Source organism: Candoia aspera, chromosome 2 (assembly GCF_035149785.1).
Source record: "Candoia aspera isolate rCanAsp1 chromosome 2, rCanAsp1.hap2, whole genome shotgun sequence".
Classification (NCBI taxonomy): domain Eukaryota; kingdom Metazoa; phylum Chordata; class Lepidosauria; order Squamata; family Boidae; genus Candoia; species Candoia aspera.
In genome coordinates this window covers 182,891,651-182,910,992 of record NC_086154.1, presented here as the reverse complement: position 1 = coordinate 182,910,992, position 19,342 = coordinate 182,891,651, and positions in this window count along the sequence as shown.

The window sequence follows — 19,342 nt, the reverse complement described above, 5'->3', positions numbered from 1 at the left end:
TTTCTTCACTAAGATCCTTATCCTGTTATCATTTCACTTCCAAAACTATAAAAGATCAAATTAAGAAACAAAATGAATGTAAAAAGGGAATTGTCCCTTCAAAACAGGAAATTGATCCCAACACAAAGAGGAGGAGGAAAAAAAAATGGATTTGATCACTGAGAATTGGTGTTGCTAGTCCTCAAGTAATTCAAAATTTATTTATTTATTTATATGATTTATACTCTGACAAGTATTTTTCCCCTCAGAAAAGAACAGTAGGAGATGAAATTATCTCAGTAGCAGGAGTTTTTGCAAGCTTTTGGTTGGGTATGAAGTTAGAGTCAAGGGAATGAACAGGACATTAAACCCTTTACATACATAAATGCCTCCAAATGGTCTAAAATGCAAGTCCCTGGTTATCTAAGACAGGGCAAGGCAATGACTAAGGAGCAGAGAGGAGAGTAACATACATGTATTTATTACATGATTTATTTATTACATGATTTGTATATCACAATCCCAAAGCAACCCTTAGTGTTTGTAAGGGAATCAACATGTCTCTTAATCAGGGTCATATTGGCTAGAGAATATGGTAATTTTAGCCCAACACATTTGAGCCAACTATATCCTTCACTGACTTAACCTCATCTGACTTGTCTGCTCTCTCTAAAGTTCATTCCTTTGCTGAGATCTAGATAAGCTGAATCTCACATCTTTTCATCCAAAAAGCTATGTTATTCCATATGTAACCATGTCTGACAGCATCCCTTGTGACTAAGAATAGAAAAGAAAAAGAGGATCAGCCTCTTCCCTGGTGGGGCCACCTCAGATGCTGATGCAAATCCTGCTGCTGTCCTCCTTAGTATCTATTCTCTGGATGGTCACAGAAGGTGGAGGACAACTGAATTCCAGTTCTAATAACCTTGCCTTCAAGATCCAGATCTAGTTGTGCCACTAGACAAAAAAAAAAAACACCTTGGACTGATAGCTAACGTGAAGGACTGCATCAACAATAAGCACAAACATTGAGTAGCTTCCCATCCTGCCACTGTGCTGCATTAGGTCTATGTAGGAACACCAGCTGGTGACTTTCTGGTCCAAGTGGGAAAACATTTTATAAACAGCAGATGTTGAAGGGCACATTTCAGGGATGAAACAGTTTACAGCAGGGTTTCTTGAGGCTCATCCAACTACAGCTTTCTGTCTATACAATTAAGCACTGGAGTTTATCCTGGAAATATACTGTAGGAGAAAATATTTCCTTGTCGAGAATAAATTCTGTAAACTCCCCATCTTAATCATTGTTTTCTTTTAGTTTCTCAGATATTTCACAGCAGTAAATTCCCCAGATTCATTTAGAACGTGACTTTAGGTGAATTCTACTAGGTCTGTATGGGATCTCAACAAGATGAGCCAAGATTTTCTTCAAAAAAGAATATGGCTGGCAGGGATATAGACCACGTTCCTTGATCTCCAAGTTTCTTGTCTTTATCTCCTACATGCATGAGCAGCACAACAACTGTCTAGTGATGCTCTAATATTGATCTAATGTAATGTAGAGTACATATGATTGGGCAAGGCTGTGATAAGCCATAGTTCTTAAAGCAACTGAAAGTGGAATACCCTCAATAAACATATTCAGCACTTTTTGTCTAATGTTATCACTGTCAGATGCAATAGTAAGATGACAGCACACACCAAGGATATTTTCTAATGATAATTCAGCCCTATTTCTTTCAGTGCTCATTTTTATCTCCCACCTGTACTGACAACAATTCTACAGCGTCAAGGAAAAGTAACCCATTTTGTGTTATCCTTACTTCAGAGGCATTCATAATTCTAAAGTGCTCTACTCAGTTCTCTTTCTCTTTTTTAACAAATGTAAAAGAACAGAGAAAGCTGTGCCTGTAATGCCAATAACCTACAAAATAGAGTATTGACATTCAGATGCAGAATCCAAACTGGGATACTGATTTCACCAATGTCCCTTGGCAATGAGATAACAGGAATAGGAAGAGAATGTTCCCAAATCTACAGATTACGGAGAATTTATATAGTAATCCTATTCTGATGACTCAGTAGCAAAGCAAAAAAGAAATCATGCAAGGAGAAACTTGAGCATTATCAAGCAGAATTTGCCAAATAATTTTCACTCTGGAAGTGTCCCTGTACAGGATTCTAGCCAGACAATAGTGTCCTTTTCTAGGCCATACTGTTCTACTCTTCTGAGCCCTCCCTGGTTTATGCTTGCTTCTCCCAACCATCAGTCAGCATTGCTGACCCCTGAACTATTTTGAAGGAACTTCTCCCCCATAGGATATTTTTTGCTGGTTTTTTTTTTTTTCAGTTCAAATTGGGATCTCTTGAAACCTGCTGATACTTCTTCTTTGGAAGTGGTTGGTGCTGTTTTGGTTTACATAAGAATTTAAGCTCAGATTATGAGTTTCGTGATACAACTAAGCAACATTTCCTACCTTGGTACTTTGGACTGCAATTTTCAGAATCTTGGGGCAGGATGACCAGGATAAAATGCAGAGCCCTAGATTGTTTCATTCCTGTAAATAAATGTGTTTAAATATCCATTAAATGTCCCCAGATCAGTATCCCAAAACAAAAACACAACTTTTCACATATTCATCTCAGATGCTTGACTTGATTTTTTCCAACTATTAGATTATTATGAAAAGTACTGGTAGGATTTACTATCTGCAAGAAACAAGATAATGGAGGATATTATATACTAGGGAAAGGCAATATGTACTGTATTTGGGGGCAGCTTTTTAAAAATACTCTGAAGGGCACATGGAACAAGGTAGTGACATGGTGATATCATTGGAGAGGCTAGAGATAAAATATTTTTATTTCCCCCCACCCCTTCCCAAGCTTTTGAGGTTATTTTTAAAATAAAGATGGCCTGCCTAGATCCTCCTCATCGGTTAAAACCTGCTTGATTGCTTGCTTGACACCAACAAGGGTGGTTTTTATGAACAGTATGCAGATTATTCAATGGATCTTCACAGAATGTAGGAGTCTGATTTATTACAGTCTCCGAAGCCATTCATGAAAGTAACATAGATATGGAACTATCTATAACAGGATTCTAACTTTAGACACCTATTCATGCATATATTAGATGTTCAGCTTCTTTCTCGCTCTTACTGCCAACAGCTTTTAGCGCTCAGTTGAGATTGCTAGAGTACACACAGCAAAGTGATAGAGGGAAATGCAGTGAGACAGATCTGCTGCCACGCAACTTTTACATCCAGCTGCTACCTCTATCAGCAGTCTCACAGATTGATATATACACCTGCATCCTCAGCTCCTGCTTTATGCATACATTTCCAATAAGAAATACTTTTTTCCATGAAAAAAAATGAACCAACTGTATCCCCTTTGATGTCTGCTTCTTTGGATCACCAGAGGTCAACTGAATGGGAAGGACTATGCATATCCAAAGAAGTCCAGGGCATGTAGAAACAAACCCTATCTGTTCCAAAGCTCCTAAGCCCACATACCATGAGAATGTGGGACAGGACATTGTATGGGGGGAAAAATAGAAGGTAATAAAGAGTAAGTGGTGACTTATACATAATCATGAATACCACACACTGCACCATTAGTAGACATTCTGTGACCTGCCTCAGAAAGTGCCTGGCAGTCTTTTCATGATGTATAATTAGGTCAGAATATATACCTGCTTTGCCTAGTGTACCCATGAGGTCCTTTCCATTCATGCAGGAGTCTGAGTGATAAGTGGAATGACTGGATGAGACCACATGACTCTCCTCCTGAAAGTGCTACACTGTGAGCTACCAGTTTAAAGTGTTCACATAGTCTATGAATCCCTGAACGCTCATGTCTTTCAAAGATCCAGCCAATTCAAGCATGTGGTTCTGCTAGTAGGTTTGATTCACAGTATGGTGGTCAAGATCAGGGCATTCTCAGTGCTCTTGTCCCATTCATGCAATTCTCTCCCACGCGAAGTACAACTAAGGCATGCCATTTCATCCAGCCATTGGTAGGATAACAGTCTATTCCAGGCTCAGACTGCATTCTTCATTGTCTATATATTACTTCTCAAGCTGAAATATGAACCTGTTTTTTTCTACTTTTTCAGGGTTGCTGATTTTGATTAAAATATTTGCATTGCATTCTTATAATCTGCTCGCAGCTTCTCTAGAAGAAAAAGCAGATTGGAAATGGAATAAAACAAGTAACAATTATAATGGAAAGAATGAAGAAGAGCCTACTATCACAATGGAGCTTATTTGGAGCCCTGCAGGGGCTAAAATCAACAGATGAGTGTTTCTTTTTATAATATAAGATTTCAAGGTATGGCAGCTCTTGATCGTAGTTAATCTCTGATGAATATGCTGATACCCAGTTATATTTCTTCACCCTAGATCAACTGGAAGTTGTAATAGAAGTCTTTTTTTAAATTAATTGTTATTTTAGAAGAATACAAAATATAAGCAAAATATGAAGATACACTAAAATAACCAAGTTAAATTAAACGATCCTTAAACTTTAAAAAATGATAAAAACTAAAAGAAAAAGAAGGAGAAAAAAAATCAGACAAAACTAAACAAAAAATCTAGAAGTCTTAATCCAGTGTCTGGGGGCCAAGAAAGCATTGGTCTGCAAGCTCTCAGCTCCTGTTAGAACAGCAGGTGGAAGCTGTGGCCAGAAGAGTCTTTGCCAGCTTTGGCTGGTGTGCCAACTGAAGGAGGCACTGGGCTATTATAAAACACTTTCCATGAGATTGTCTTTGAAGAGCATCTGGAAACTGCAGCTGGTTCAGAGATATTCCTGGGTTAATGGGATTATACTTTAATTCTGAAGAAAGAAAGAAAGTTAGGGACCCCCACAACAGAAATGGCATGCAACAATGATATCCTAAAACTAGGTGTGGGCAAATGTGACCCAAACACCTTTTCTTTAATTCCAGAGCCTGTTCCCACCACCACAAAGTTCATGCCACCCAAATTGTGCAGTATTGCCAATCTTTCTTTGCTTGTCTATTTTGCTTTTTAAAAACCTAATCCATCCCAAATGCAGACAAGCTCTGAAAATGTTGCAGCACTTTCTGTAACACTATCTCATCACAGCCTTGTACACTCTTTGTAGTCAGCAGCCTGGATGGGTGACCCCTTCCAGACACCAGAAGGTTGTCCAACACTAATATAAGGCATTTTCAGAAATGATTGTAGAATATGGGGAAAACAGTGTCTTGCGATGTTATGATTGAAGGCAACATGCCATTATGATCCCATAAATGCTCACTACTGAAGGGCATCTCCACTGCCATCCCTACTGAATTATTGTTGAATAGATCCACCCACCCACTAAAATACTAAAAATAGCATTCATCCATTTATTCCCACATTCCAGACATAAAAATATTGCATAAAAATATACTTTCATTTTCCTAAACAGATTCCTCTTTGGGGTCACATACTTAGAAAATAAAAGAGAACGGTCCGCATTAAAAGCATCTTGAATCTTTTATATCAGATCCATGGCGTAGGCAGGTAGGCCTCCAACTCTTCTTCTTGTTTGATGTTTTAAAAAACTGCTATTAATATAATTTATTTTCTTTTAAAACCCCTTCGCTTACTGAATGTCCTACAGAATAGACTTGGGGTTGGAATCTACCACAGGGGGCTAAAGGGGAGGTTACGTTCACATCCAAAGAAGGATTATACCAAATGCTGTAGCTCAGATTTCACTGCCGGCAACTGGGTGCCATGCCTTTTATATACCTGCAATACACTTATCCTGAAACACAACCCATTGGGTGTACCACAGACATCAGGATAAAAGAGCAAGTGGCATCCTCTTCTCCTAATCGCAGCTCAAAGTTAAGTAACCGTGCTTGTAGGATACAAAATGGTAAGGTTAGCTGAAGGAAAGAGAGGAAGCACTTTCTGTAAGGACAAGCTGTTGCTTGAAGGAAGCACAAACTCTGTTCACACACACACACACACACACACAAAGAAAGCAAAGCTACCTGTTTCTTTGAATCTGACAACCTTGACATCAGCATTGGAAAAACATTCTGACATCACCCCTTATGGACATTTTGGCGTAAAAAAGAAAACGATTTTGTGACTTATGAAAGAATAGGTTATAGAAAGAAGGGAATGATGATGTAATCTTAGAGAGAGATACAGTAGAGGTTTGATTAGAATTTGTAGTATAACTGCCAAGAGGAAGATTGGAATCCACTTCTTTATATTTCCACTTCTTTATATTTCTTTTCACGTTTTCTGTTCTTTTTTCTTTCTCCTTTTTTCTTCGTCTCTTCTTTTCCTTTCTTTTCTTTTCTCTTTCACATTTATTATACTTTTCTTTGAATTTACTTCTTATTATATATGTAAAATCTTTTAATAAAAACTATTTTACAGAAAGGAAAAACATTCTGACGTCAAGGAGGGTGGTGTATGGATTCTATTGCACAGCCCAGGGCAGAGGGCTCTGGCATGCCTGCATACAACATTGCAATGCCTGGTCAGTGAGGGCAAAATAAAAGACAGGCTGCCATCACTACAGCAACTTTTTTTTAAAATGTTTATTAGATGTTTTCAATACAATAAAAGTATGAAAAATTAAAGAAAAAAGAAAAAAGAAATGAAGTGAAAAAAGAAAGAAAACATAGAATTATTACTTCCACCCTTTTTTTATTGAGTATTGCCATCTTATTATTTCACCTTCCTCTTTAACCCTTTTTAATTCCCAAACCACTACAGCATCTTGATAAATAACCATCTTCTTCTTTTATATAGAGAAAACCATTGAAGCAAACTGGACACATTAGCAATGGGATTTGCTCCACAGTTTTAAAAAATGCAGCTTTCCATCAGCTCTGTTGAGTAAGATATCAAGAGATGGAACTTATTTAGATTTTATTTAAAAATGAATGGCAATCACTGACAAAGAGAAGGTAAAGGGGTACAGTCTGGAGCATGACTGGGGTCCAGACTGGGGTCCTATATTTGCTCCCTCTTTGACCCCCCAAAGGGTCAGACGTGACTCGGTGCTTGCACAGGGAACCTTTTACCTTTTACAGACATTTCAACCCTTTAGAATCCAATGTATGCCCCCCAGGGCTCATAACGGCTGAATATTTAAAAAGCAAAGTTTCCCTCAAGTTGAGTTAATCTCCTAGTGACCACATGGAGATACCTATATTGTTTTTTGTTTTACAAAAATATCATCATCATCATCTTACCACCCAATAGCCAGACCTGTCTGGGTGATTTGCAATGAAACACATTAGAAAATACATATATGATTAAATCAAATCAAATCCAAAATAAAAATGCTATATAAACTAGGCAACAGCATGGCACTTGTTCCAAAACAAAAAAAGATATGAATTACAATACAATTAAAAGCCAAGTAAAAGGTCTGAGATTTCCTGGTGGTATATCCTCCAAATCGACTAACCAGGTCCAATTCTCAAGATCGGCCAAAGTTGACTACCCACTGATGATCTCCTTGAATCAAATTTGACTCCTGATGACTAGATGGGCACCTCCATGTAACTGTCTTTACAATGATATTGAAGGGTTTTCACTGCCTTCTTCCAGAATGTTTTCTTTTTAAAATGTATTACTTTAACCTATAGTCCTCGGATTTTCTAGTGATCTCCCATCCATGTATCAACCAGAAGTGATCCTGCTTAGTTTCCTCAACATCAGCCAAGGTCTGCCAGGTGTGGATACCCATTAGGGATGGCAAAATTACTGAGGCAGTTGAAGGGTGGAAATTGGCTTTCAACAGTAGACATGTCAAAATTGCAGATGAGTATATAGTCTAACACAATCAAGATAACACACTAATGCTTATGATTTGCCTATGCCAATTGATCAATCATTTGTGTATTACAGAAATACTAAGAGCAGTCTGCCAAGATGAGGCCCAAAGAGGCTTAAAGCAACTTAAGCATATAGTGACTCCAATGGTCCATGTGAGACAGTATCCTGTCAACTAATTATTCCCATCCAGATGCTTGAGGAAAATCAATAGGGAGAGGATAATGGTATAGCCATCTTACGGCAATCCACAATAGCTGGAAAGATGTACATTCAGCATAGCCCTTCGTTAGCTGGGCCTAACATATGTTCATTTAAACCAGGGGTGGGCGACTAATGGATTGTGTGTAGTCTCCCATTTCCTTTTCCTGCAGCTACAGAACCCTCTCAGGTGTATTAAGCATTTAGCAGGCTTACTGGAGCTAAAAAACTAAATGTTATTAATAATAACACCCCGCCCCCTGAAATGCCCTCTAATGCCACTTTCATATCATTTTACTGCAACCCTTTGTGGCTGGAAATATACATACATACAGTACATACATATATTGTCTTCTCCATGTGATGAGAGAAAGAGAGACAGAGAGAGAGAGAGAGAGAAGGTAGTTAAGACTGATGGGGTGGAACTATCAGCAGGCCACATAGCAGACATACAGACCAGCTACAAGTACCTTGGTATACCACAGTCACATGGGAACCACAATGGGGAGGCAACATCCAAGTACTACCAAAGGATAAGACAGATCCTGGAGAGCCAGCTCAATGGGAAGAACAAGATCCGCACATATATGCCCTGCCAGATACCCTGTGTCAGGACCAAGCCTGCCTCTGACTCAGAAAGTGAAACTCTTTCTGAGTCAGAGGAGGAATTGGAAACTTACCAGGCTGAAACTGGGAAAACAAAACTCCAGGATGAGTCAGCAGCGCAGGAAGAATCCAAGGCGCTGATTGGCTGAGATTCAAGGGAGGATTTGAATCCTCCAATCAGCATGCACCAACGATGGGCTGAAAAGCACATGAACGAAAAGGCAGCCCAATTGGCTGCTGGAGGGTCCAAGCGCGCCAAGGATCAAGATAAAAGGCAGCTGCGCAAAGAGCGAGCTGCCAGAGACAACTGATCCTCCAAGCCTCCAGCATCCACAGAAGAGTCCTTACCTGCATAAGAGACAGTGTCTGTTGCCGGAGAGGAATAAGTGCCTTCGCTCCGCTCTGAAGAGGACTTGAATCCTGCTTCTGCTGCCATCGGGGACCCTTTGCTTGCCGAGCACAGCAGTGTCAGTCCAGTCTTGAAACTCCGTGATCATCCAAGCAGCTTCTTCATACATTGAAACTCCAGCGCCGCCGCATGTCTTCAGTTCTGTCCAACCGTGCTTCGTGTGCTCAGCCGTGTTCAGGGATTTCACACCTATCTTGTTATGGATCTGGAATCCAGCCCAGTCCGAGGCTTCCAGCCGAGTCCAGTCTTGTTCCGAGTTTCCAGCCTTGCTCCGAGTCTCCAGTCCAGAGAGTTCAGCCTAGTCCAGGGCTCTCAAATGAGTTTAGCCTTGCTCCGAGTTCCACTCTTGCTTCAAGTCTTCAACCCAGTTCATAGTTTCTAATCGAGTCCAGCCCTGTTCCCAGTTCATAGTCCTGCTTCGGGGTTCCAGTTGCTGCTTCCAGTCAAATACAAGCTTCCAGCTATCCAGTCATCCAGTGCCAGAACAGCTCCAATATTGTTCCAGTTCGAGACCTGTTGCCTTCAGCTTCAGCAGCACATTGCATTCCAGTCTCATCCAGCCTGCAGTTCCAGTTAGAAGTCCTGTCCCACTGCCTTGTTGTGACTCAGTTGGGCTCGTTGAACCCAGTCTTCATTTATCAAGGACTTATTTATTGTAAATAAATAGTTATTAATAAAGAGTATTTTTGATATTACTCTGCCTGGTTGCATAGTCTGAACAAGACACTCTGCCGATATAGTGAGCTGCCCAAAGGAGGACTTGGAGGCTGCCGATGTGAAGACCCAGAAGCTCCTCACAATGTATGGAGGCTTCCACCCCAAGTCCAAAACCCAGAGACTGTACACCAGCTGGAAAGAAGGCGGGCAGGGTCTGATGAGTATCAAAGCCACTGTCCTGGATGAGACCCAGAGCATCCAGGAGTACATCAGTAAGAAGGCCCCTAAAGATGAGCTGTTGAGAGAATGCCTGAGGCAGCAGCAGACATGGAAGGAAGATCAAGCAGAGGAAGCGCCATGGCAAGACAAGAACCTTCATGGGATGTACCATTGACAGATAGCTGAGGTGGCTGGGATGTATATATCCCTTCTCAGCCACCTTCTATCAGAGGCCTGGGAGTTTGAGGGCTCTGCGCAGTATCTTAGCTGTTCCTAGCACTCCATTCTTCTGGACAGAGAGCTCTGATGTTGCTCCTGGGATCTGTTGGAGCCACCCTCCCAGCTTAGGAGTCACAGCCCCAAGTGCTCTTACCACCACTGGAGTTGATATACACACACACACAGTGTGTGTGTGTGTGTGTGTGTGCTGTATATATCCACCCTGCCACAAAAAGTTTACCTAATCCTGATTTTAAAAAAATAATAAAAAGACCATGGTTTATTGCGTACATCAGAACCAAAAACATTCCAGTGGATGTTGAAAGAAAAAGGAGAACAAATAAGAAAGTAGCAGGAAGAATGATGCACTTGTCTGAATCTACAAGCAACAGCATTTTGGTAAAAGAGAATATTGGCTAGTTAACTTCATGCATTCTGAAAACCCCAAAGCCCTACGTGATTTCTCTAACTCTTACAGGCAGCCCTGCACAGTATCAAGGGCAATATCAATGCTCCATTGAAAAGTAAATAATAACATTTTCTTGTATGTGAATCTCTCCAGACAAGAACTGTAATAAAATCAACCCCAACTCTGCCATTTTACTCCATACAAAATGTTTCAATAGCTGAAATAAATGTACGCATCAGAGATGACTGGCACATTTCTGTGCTTCAAATCTGTGCAAAAGACCCTCAGAATTCTCTATTTAAAACACTCCCACACCCCTGTGGTTGCATTGTTACAGGTGATGGATAGAAGACACAGGGGCTTCTGAACTTCCCCTCAGGTTCCTATCTCTGTGCCATTAATCCATGAAACATGCCAGCACGGAAGTAATTTACCATTCTTATTTAAATTCTCTAACCAAGGTTCCAGTGTTGCTTAAAGAGAAAACTAAGAAAAACCTATCACTTATTCAGTCATGTGATGTTAAAATGCCTCCCTCTTGCTTCACATGGCATCAACTCAGCTGGACAGATGTCACTATGACAAGGAAAGGTCCCACAGGGTGACAAGAGGAACAAAGCAGCTGCTTCAGAAGGGGCCCTCCTCCCTCAGCATGTATATACAAAGGAGCCAGCCATGACAAGAGGAGAGCCTGAGTTGTCACAACCAGCTTGTATCTGAGGAGGAGCTATAGAGATAGCCATTCCATCCTGAGGAGTCACCCTCAATATTCCTTGACTTGCCTATATATAAATATTCTCTCCAAGGTGCAATGGGAAACAAGATCCCTGGGTTTGATGTCCGGTGCCTTTGCATCTTATATGCAGAGATACATCACCTTCCCATCTTTTTCTCACACCTCACCCTGATAGGCAACAGGGACAGGTACTCGGCATCAGACCTTCTGGGAGCAGGGTCTTGAAGCCAGGTATGGAATATGTTTTAATCATGATGGATAGCATACACAGAGAGGGTAATTTTAGTCTCCAGTGAAAAGATATGCTCGTGAAGACAAGGGGGAGAAGAAACCCTGAGGTAGTTACTTCAGACTTTCACATTAATCACATAATGTCTTATTCCCAGTGCCTGGGCTCATGTTGTTGTTTATTCATTCAGTCGCTTCTGACTCTTTGTGACTTCACGGACCAGCCCACGCCAGAGCTTCCTGTCGGTCGTCAACACCCCCAGCTCCCCCAGGGACGAGTCCGTCACCTCTAGAATATCATCCATCCACCTTGCCCTTGGTCGGCCCCTCTTCCTTTTGCCCTCCACTCTCCCTAGCATCAGCATCTTCTCCAGGGTGTCCTGTCTTCTCATTATGTGGCCAAAGTACTTCAGTTTTGCCTTAATATCGTTCTCTCAAGTGAGCAGTCTGGCTTTATTTCCTGGAGTATGGACTGGTTTGGTCATCTTGCAGTCCAAGGCACTCTCAGAAATGAGTGCCTGGACTCATACACTACATTAAAGCAAGGTTTGCTTAACATGGTGTCCTGGGATTGAGCTGCATTTTTTTAATTAACATCTGGAAGAGAGGTGACTTAGATAAGCTAGCTCTTCCTATTTACTCTCACAAGTAGTGAGATGATAAATTTCCCACTCTAACCCCAGTTAGATAATTATTTCCCTTTTTTTTCTTAGCTGGGAGCCCAGCACCTGCCAGTCATTTAGCAATGCACTGTAGCTAATCCTCATTAGTATGTAACTTTCCTTTGCTATGTCTAAACTAAGCAACTTGTGTGTGTGTGTGAGAGAGAGAGAGAGAGAGAGAGACAGACAGACAGACAGACTATAAGAGAGAAAGTGAGGCTGAAGGTCTATAAAACGTGCCCTACGAAAGTGACCCCTTTGTGAATCAATTCCATGGAATTTCCTTTCCACTGGAGGCTCACCACAGGAGTTGCAGGACGAATCTCTCTGATGCTACAAGTACTGGATTTTCATTAATAAAATTTTATTATTAATTGTCTTCAATATCTGACCTGCAAGTTCTAAATTAGCCAGCAACACATGGTTCATTGAAAAAGTGGCTTGGTTTATGTACTCTCATGTTCCATTCATACCACATGCTCAGCCAAATCCTAGCAAACTATGTTAAGGCTTAGTCCCATGTGTTAGCCTAGTCTATAAATTTTAATCTATGATTACTCACAGTCTAACCCTCAATTTGCAGCTAAACACATAATATCAGATACTGTGAACCACAGTAATGCAAGTCATCTCTTTGCTGACATTATTGCTGCATGTTCATCATATGAAGGTGAATAATGTGGGTTGAATTCTGAAGATTATTGCAAATCATAACATCACAGTTTCACATCGCCTGAAAAACAGTGTTTTATCAATGGAGCCAATTAACAACTTAATTGACCATCAATCAAGTTATCAAAAGATACAAACATATCTACAAACGCAACAGGAGCTAAGGCAGAACAGAAAAGATTTTGAAATAATTAATAGAGACTCCCTAAGTTACTAGTTTTGTAATAATTACTTCTAGGCACAAAGGCTTAGATGTAATCACAATACTTCAAAAATATTTTTGATGATTAGCTAGCAGACTAATATAAAAAATACCTTTACTAAATACTTTTGGGTGTGTAGTATAAAGTATACTAAATTATACTTTCATTGCAAATTTCTATACCCTCTCAGATTTGCATTTATGTAAACTATGGAATCTAACTTTTTAAAAGTATCTTATGTTCTCTTCTTTGCCTTCTTGTATTTGGAAAACAAATACATGTAATGAGTTTCTTCCCAAAATGGTCAAAAAGAAGTTATCTTTTTCCCCCCTAGGACTGTTACATTTAATTGAATATTTACTTAGATTAAACTATTTTTTAAAAAAGAATTGACTAAAAAAATGCCTTAACTAATGAAGCTGCATCTATTGGTTACTTTTAATTCAAATCATATAAAAACAGCAAATAGTGTCTTGTCTAAGATGCATTCCCTTTAATTCCCAGTAGGAGAGAATTCCTCTTCTGTCAGGCTAGTCGCAACACAGGAATATATCTTCTAAACTCAAAGGCAGAACAATGTTTTATTCAGCTCTGCTTTATGAACATGAAAATTTAAAATAGCAACACATTGTCCAACTAATACAATACCTTATTAAGATACATGTTTTTAACTGGGTGATGCTGAGTCTTTTCAAGAGTTCTAATGTGTTCATTGCAACAGGGCCATTGTTGACTTGACTGCAAAGATAGGCTACAAGCCTCATTGTCCTGGCCTCAGTTGACTACCAGAATTACCACCAGCTCTAGTATCAATCTTAGATGCTAGTAATCAAGTGGAACAGACCTGACCAATGCTAATCTGCATTGATACATTCTTCCTTGGACGTGCAGTACTATGATATTGAACTTCTGTCTCAATGATAGTTTCATTGTTCCAGAGGAAGGAGGGGAAAAAAAACTAGGGTTTAAAAATGGCAACATTGTGAGTTAATACCAAATAAGCCACATTGTGGCTTAGTGCAATATGTGAACTCAGTAAATACCTTAATAATTTACTATCTTAGACCAGGCAGAGAACAGGAAAGTGTTTGTAATGCAAAATCCTTACACCTGGCCAAATCCTACTTCCTGGGACTATTTCTTCCAGGAGCTCAAGGTGACTTTTCCTTGGATATCCCCACAACAATCCTGTGAAATAGGGCAAGCTGAGTGTAGTGGCTGGCCTCAAACCATCCAGGAAGCTTCCATGTCTGAGGCTGGATTTGTCTTAAACATCTTAACTACTACATTAAACTGGTCCTTACATTAATGAGGGAGGGGGCAATAAACAGAAAGTCCAACCCTGCCTTATTAAATGGAAAGAGAACTTGCTTACATCTACAGTACTTTCTCCCATATTATATTAGTTCAATCTTTTTCCACAGTCCCACTTTCCAAACGGATATTGCCCCAGCTGTCTTAATAAGCAGATACCAAAAGGCTAAAAAAAGAGGCTTTCCTGGAGTGAAAAAAAAAGACTGCAGATAAGCAGCTCTATGGTCTGTCTTTCGGAGTGACAAGAAGATCTTGGTCTTAGGCTGAATTCAGAGATTAAGCCAATCAGGAAAGCCAGCCAGAGATCTCAACGGAAGTGTTCGAAGACATAAAGAGCAGAAGAAAACCAACAGGCTGCTTTAAAAGTATTAAATTAATTGTGAGTCTTCCAGGGCTACTGCTGTTTCATTGAAAGACATGTTGGAATGAGAAAGGAATGAATGAGAGCAGAAAATACATATTCAAAGCAGTGTCAGAGAAAAAGAGGGAAGACAAAAAATAATGTACAAAAGAAGTAACAATCAAAAGGAATTCATTTATTATCAAGACACAAACTTGGCATTGTTTTTTAAATCCAAAATTAAAGTTCAGTTTTGTTGAGACTGGGAGGAAAACCATGGGCAACTGCCTGGTAAACACACAAAACACACACCAAAGAAAGTAATAGAATTATTACCAGTGTAAGAACTGAATAGAAAAATAATTTTAAAGAAAGTACATCACCTTCGTCCCTGAATTTATAAAGATAGGAGCAAAGTCCAAGACTACAAAAACAGAAAAATTATGGCTCTATACATAACTTCAGCTAAATCTTAGCTTGGTTTATTTATTTTGACTAAGCACAGTGTCTGAATCCAGCCTGCGTCACTTAGTGTTATATGTAAAAATGACTTATTTAAGCAACCACTGTTTAAACTACTGATTTAGCATAAAGTGTGCATTTGGTCAGTGGCTATATGTACACATAATGCTAAATGTGGTTTAGCAAACCATACTGCCTGGATCCCCTATAATCACAATGGATGAGTTCACATGTCACACTAAAACCAAAATCAACAAACCACATTACAGCTTAGCATTATCCTATCCTAACACTGAATTCAGAAAATATTTAATTATTGGTAAAGCATAAGATACCATTTGTAAACCTGGATGCCTTTAGTTAAATGTAAGCACTAATTTATCAAAATCACATTTCATATGAGAATGCATTTATCATAGCATTGCTTTATTATGTGATTTGTATATTTCTTAAAAGCTAAATGTACCTCTTTTTTATAGAAGTGAAAGCTGCCCTTCTGAATTTATTTCACAAACACAAAAATTTATTTTAACAAGCATGTTCTGGTGGGGGTGGGGAAATAGAACATTTGCTCTCATTCTTACACCTTCATGCCTTCCTATCGCCTGTGAATTATTATCTGACAAAATTTTAAGTATTCTACGTTGCAATTTATATAAAGAATTTTATTTACATGGGAATATAAAAAGTATATTACCAATTACATAGTCCTCTGAATGCTTTAATCGTGCAGCCAAGTGGAACTTTTTTTTCATGAGATTTGTCCACAACCATTTAGCCATCATGAAGGGTTCCTTGGGAAATAAGCATTTAATCTCTACATCCTCGTTCCTGGAAGCTAATCTTGCTCTCTCATGCATTCTGCTACTTCCCGTTATCCAAACAATATTCAGGTAAGGAAATCAGAGAAGCTTAAACTACATCTTTTAAATATTTACTCACTGGGTTGCACTTGGCAGTACATGTTGTAGTGCTAAACTCAATTTCATCCTCCAGTGTCCAGCAGACAATTTGGACAGGCTTATTGAGAACTGCAGGATCCTTCCACTCCTTTCGAAAGAAGTCATTCCCTTATCATAAGCGCATTAAGCCGGACGGCTTTTCCTTCTCATTTGACTTATCAGCGAATCACACAGACCTGATATATTGACAGCTTAATACACTCCACAGGTTACTAGCAGACAAAGGCAACTGTTGGAAAAGGGGGAGAAGTTGTGTTGAAATACTCCAACTGCAATGCAAGAACAAGTCCATGGAGAGACTGGCCTTCCTTTTTCAGCATGAGAAGAAACCGGTTATTAAGGATCAGTGCTGAACAAACATGGATGCTGCAATAACCTTTTTGTTCCAAACATGTAGATACACAGCCTTGGCTCCCCAGATCCTGTTAGTTTCCAACTCCATTTTCTCTAGCTGAAATGGCTAGCAGTTTATGATAAATCTGTAGCTCAGTGTCATCTTGGGACCCAAAGGTGGGACCTGCTAGTGGATTCCATACTTTATAGATAGCCATAGTTTGTTAACTAGATTCAGTCAGTTGGCTGTGTTCACACAACACACTGAGCCCAAGCCAAACAATACTACATTATGGCTTAGCCTAATATTTAAACTCTATAAATGACTATGCCTTAACCATGTAAACTTACCGGCGTCAATTGAGAAGCAAGTTTCACTGATTTTTATTTCATTTACTTTAAGCATGTATGGTAGTTAAAGCTACCGTAATCTTACCATGATTGAAGCATATCAGAAACATGGAATATATAAGTAGGATATCCTAGGAGCCTGATCAGCTACATGCTCGCTCACCCATTTAATGCTGAATACCTGACTTCTGAGTTAGGGGGTCAGTCTCATTACAGCATCCTTCCCTACAGAAAGATCCTCTCAACTCGTTTAGCATGGCATGGCGAAGGATAGGCTAGAGTTCTCTCTTTGATATTCTGCTTTAAATTTGCAGCTATTTATTTATTAACGTGTGAAAGAACCCTTAGATACATCATTTTCTACCTATAAACTTTAGTTACTTAGACTGGAAACTATTTTACCACTTTGCTTGCTCTTTGTATGAATTAGTCTTGGTTCTCCTCTTACTTTCTATGGCCTGTCATTTGGAATATTTCAGATCTCGTGCAGAGATTTTATCCTAGATTTTATTACTAGTTTTGGGGTTTACATCAGTTTGAAATATAGTTAATCTACCACTTTGGAACTAGGCATGATAACAATAAAAATATATATCTTCTTTTGAAGAAGGATTTCCAGTGCCTTGTAACTAGTTGCCCCAATGGCATTCTGTATTTATGGATAATTTTCTATTTATTACTTTCTGTAACAGTGGCTACATGTAAGGCATATAACCTGAGCTAATTAGCAAGTGAAAAAAGCTTTAGAAGGATAAACCATTAAATCTTTTTTTTTCCCAGCTAAAATGTTCTCCCTTTATTAAGGCACCTCAAAATATAGAGTAGTTATTTGGAAGAATTATTTTTGTCGTCTTGCTTATCTGCAGCAATCATTATAGGGGCAACTAACCAGAACACAGACAATGGGCACCATACGGAAACAGTTCTTCCCTAGTCCAATGCAGTCTTTTAAAACTACTTCTCTGGATAACAAGATAGGGTGATTGTTATCATATGGCAAAACAGTGAAATGTTATCAAAGAGTATCTTAACAATATTTAAAGGTGAAGTTTCATCAAATATTCCATCACGGATGCCTTAGAAATACAACACACAATGGTTATTTCAGATGTGTAAGAGCAAAGAATGAACAATAAATTCTGCAGTGACTTATGGGTAACCCCTGCCCCATTTAGAAATAATGTTATATGGCTCTGAAAGAGATTATCCAATTTGAATCAAGATATGGTAGGGCATTTGTCCATGGCTCACTTGCAGGGAAATGGACAGAAGCCGTTTAAGTTATAAGAAACACATCTACTCATTGCTTTAATATTCCATTTTGTTTTTGGACTTCAATGCAACAAAGCTGTGAGATGCCAAGCACACACATTTCACAGGCACAGTTATGCCTAAGGGCAGACCTGCACTTATGTTTAAGCTGCTTCTGTCCTGTACTCATGCTGGCTTGACTCTAAGCCAGGTTAAGAACATGCTGTCCAGACAGTGATGCTTTGGAAACAGTTTGCAAGTTATTTGGTCCAAAGGGGGGGCGACCATATCCTACTGCTGACAGTTCCCTGTTGCTGTGCCCTCCTACCTTTTTTCAGGATCTCCTGTGAATGGGTGTTCCTGGATCTCTCTCTCTCTCAAACACACACATGCATAGTATGTACATATACGTGTACAAAGTTAAATTAAATGTATATATACAAAGTTATAGCCTCAAAGTGAAAATTCAGGTAGTCCTGCTTAACAACACCAATTGGGACCAGAAACTCCATCATTAAGCGTTGTGGTGGTAAGTTGAAAAACCACATGACCACACCGCTTAGCAATAGCAGTTCTGGCAGCCCCAGTTGCTGTCATTAAGCAAGGACCGTGTGGTTCATTAAGTGAGGACCTCACATGAGCACAACTTGCAACTTCCTGCTGGCTTTCCCATTGACTTTGCTTATTGGAAGCCAGCAAAGAAGGTCACAAATTGTGATCACATCACCACAGGATGCTGTGATGACCATAAGTACGAGGACCAGTCGTAAGTATCACTTGTTCAGCACTGTTGTAAGTTCAAACAATTGCTGAATGAGTGGTCGTTAAACAAGGACCACCTGTATGTGCAGGCACAATTAGCATTTTTTAAAAAATAACATTCTAACTGCCATTTGTCTCTCAGAGCTATTTTTAGTGTTGTAAGAGTGCTTCCTACTGTTGGGGAACTGGGAGTGAAACAGTAAAAAACAGTGTAGTATTGGACTTTTTAAAAGGAAGCTCAGGGACAGAAAAGTAGTAATTAAAAAATTGCTGTTGGGTAATTTTATGTTAGGTTTCAAGCAAGCAACCTTCTATTTACAAAGCAAATGTTATAACCAATGTGTTATTGTGGAATTCATGATAAAAATATCTTCAAAAGGTATTAAAGAGCATGGTTAAGCACTGGCTCCTCTTCTCTCAGTGAGCATTTCTCCCACTGCAAAGTTGCCAATTAACTGCTTAGATTAGCCTGCAACCAACTGAAGTGCATTATCCAAATTCAAGCAGCACTTGAGGTGACTTAACATGGAAAAACAGACTTTGGAAG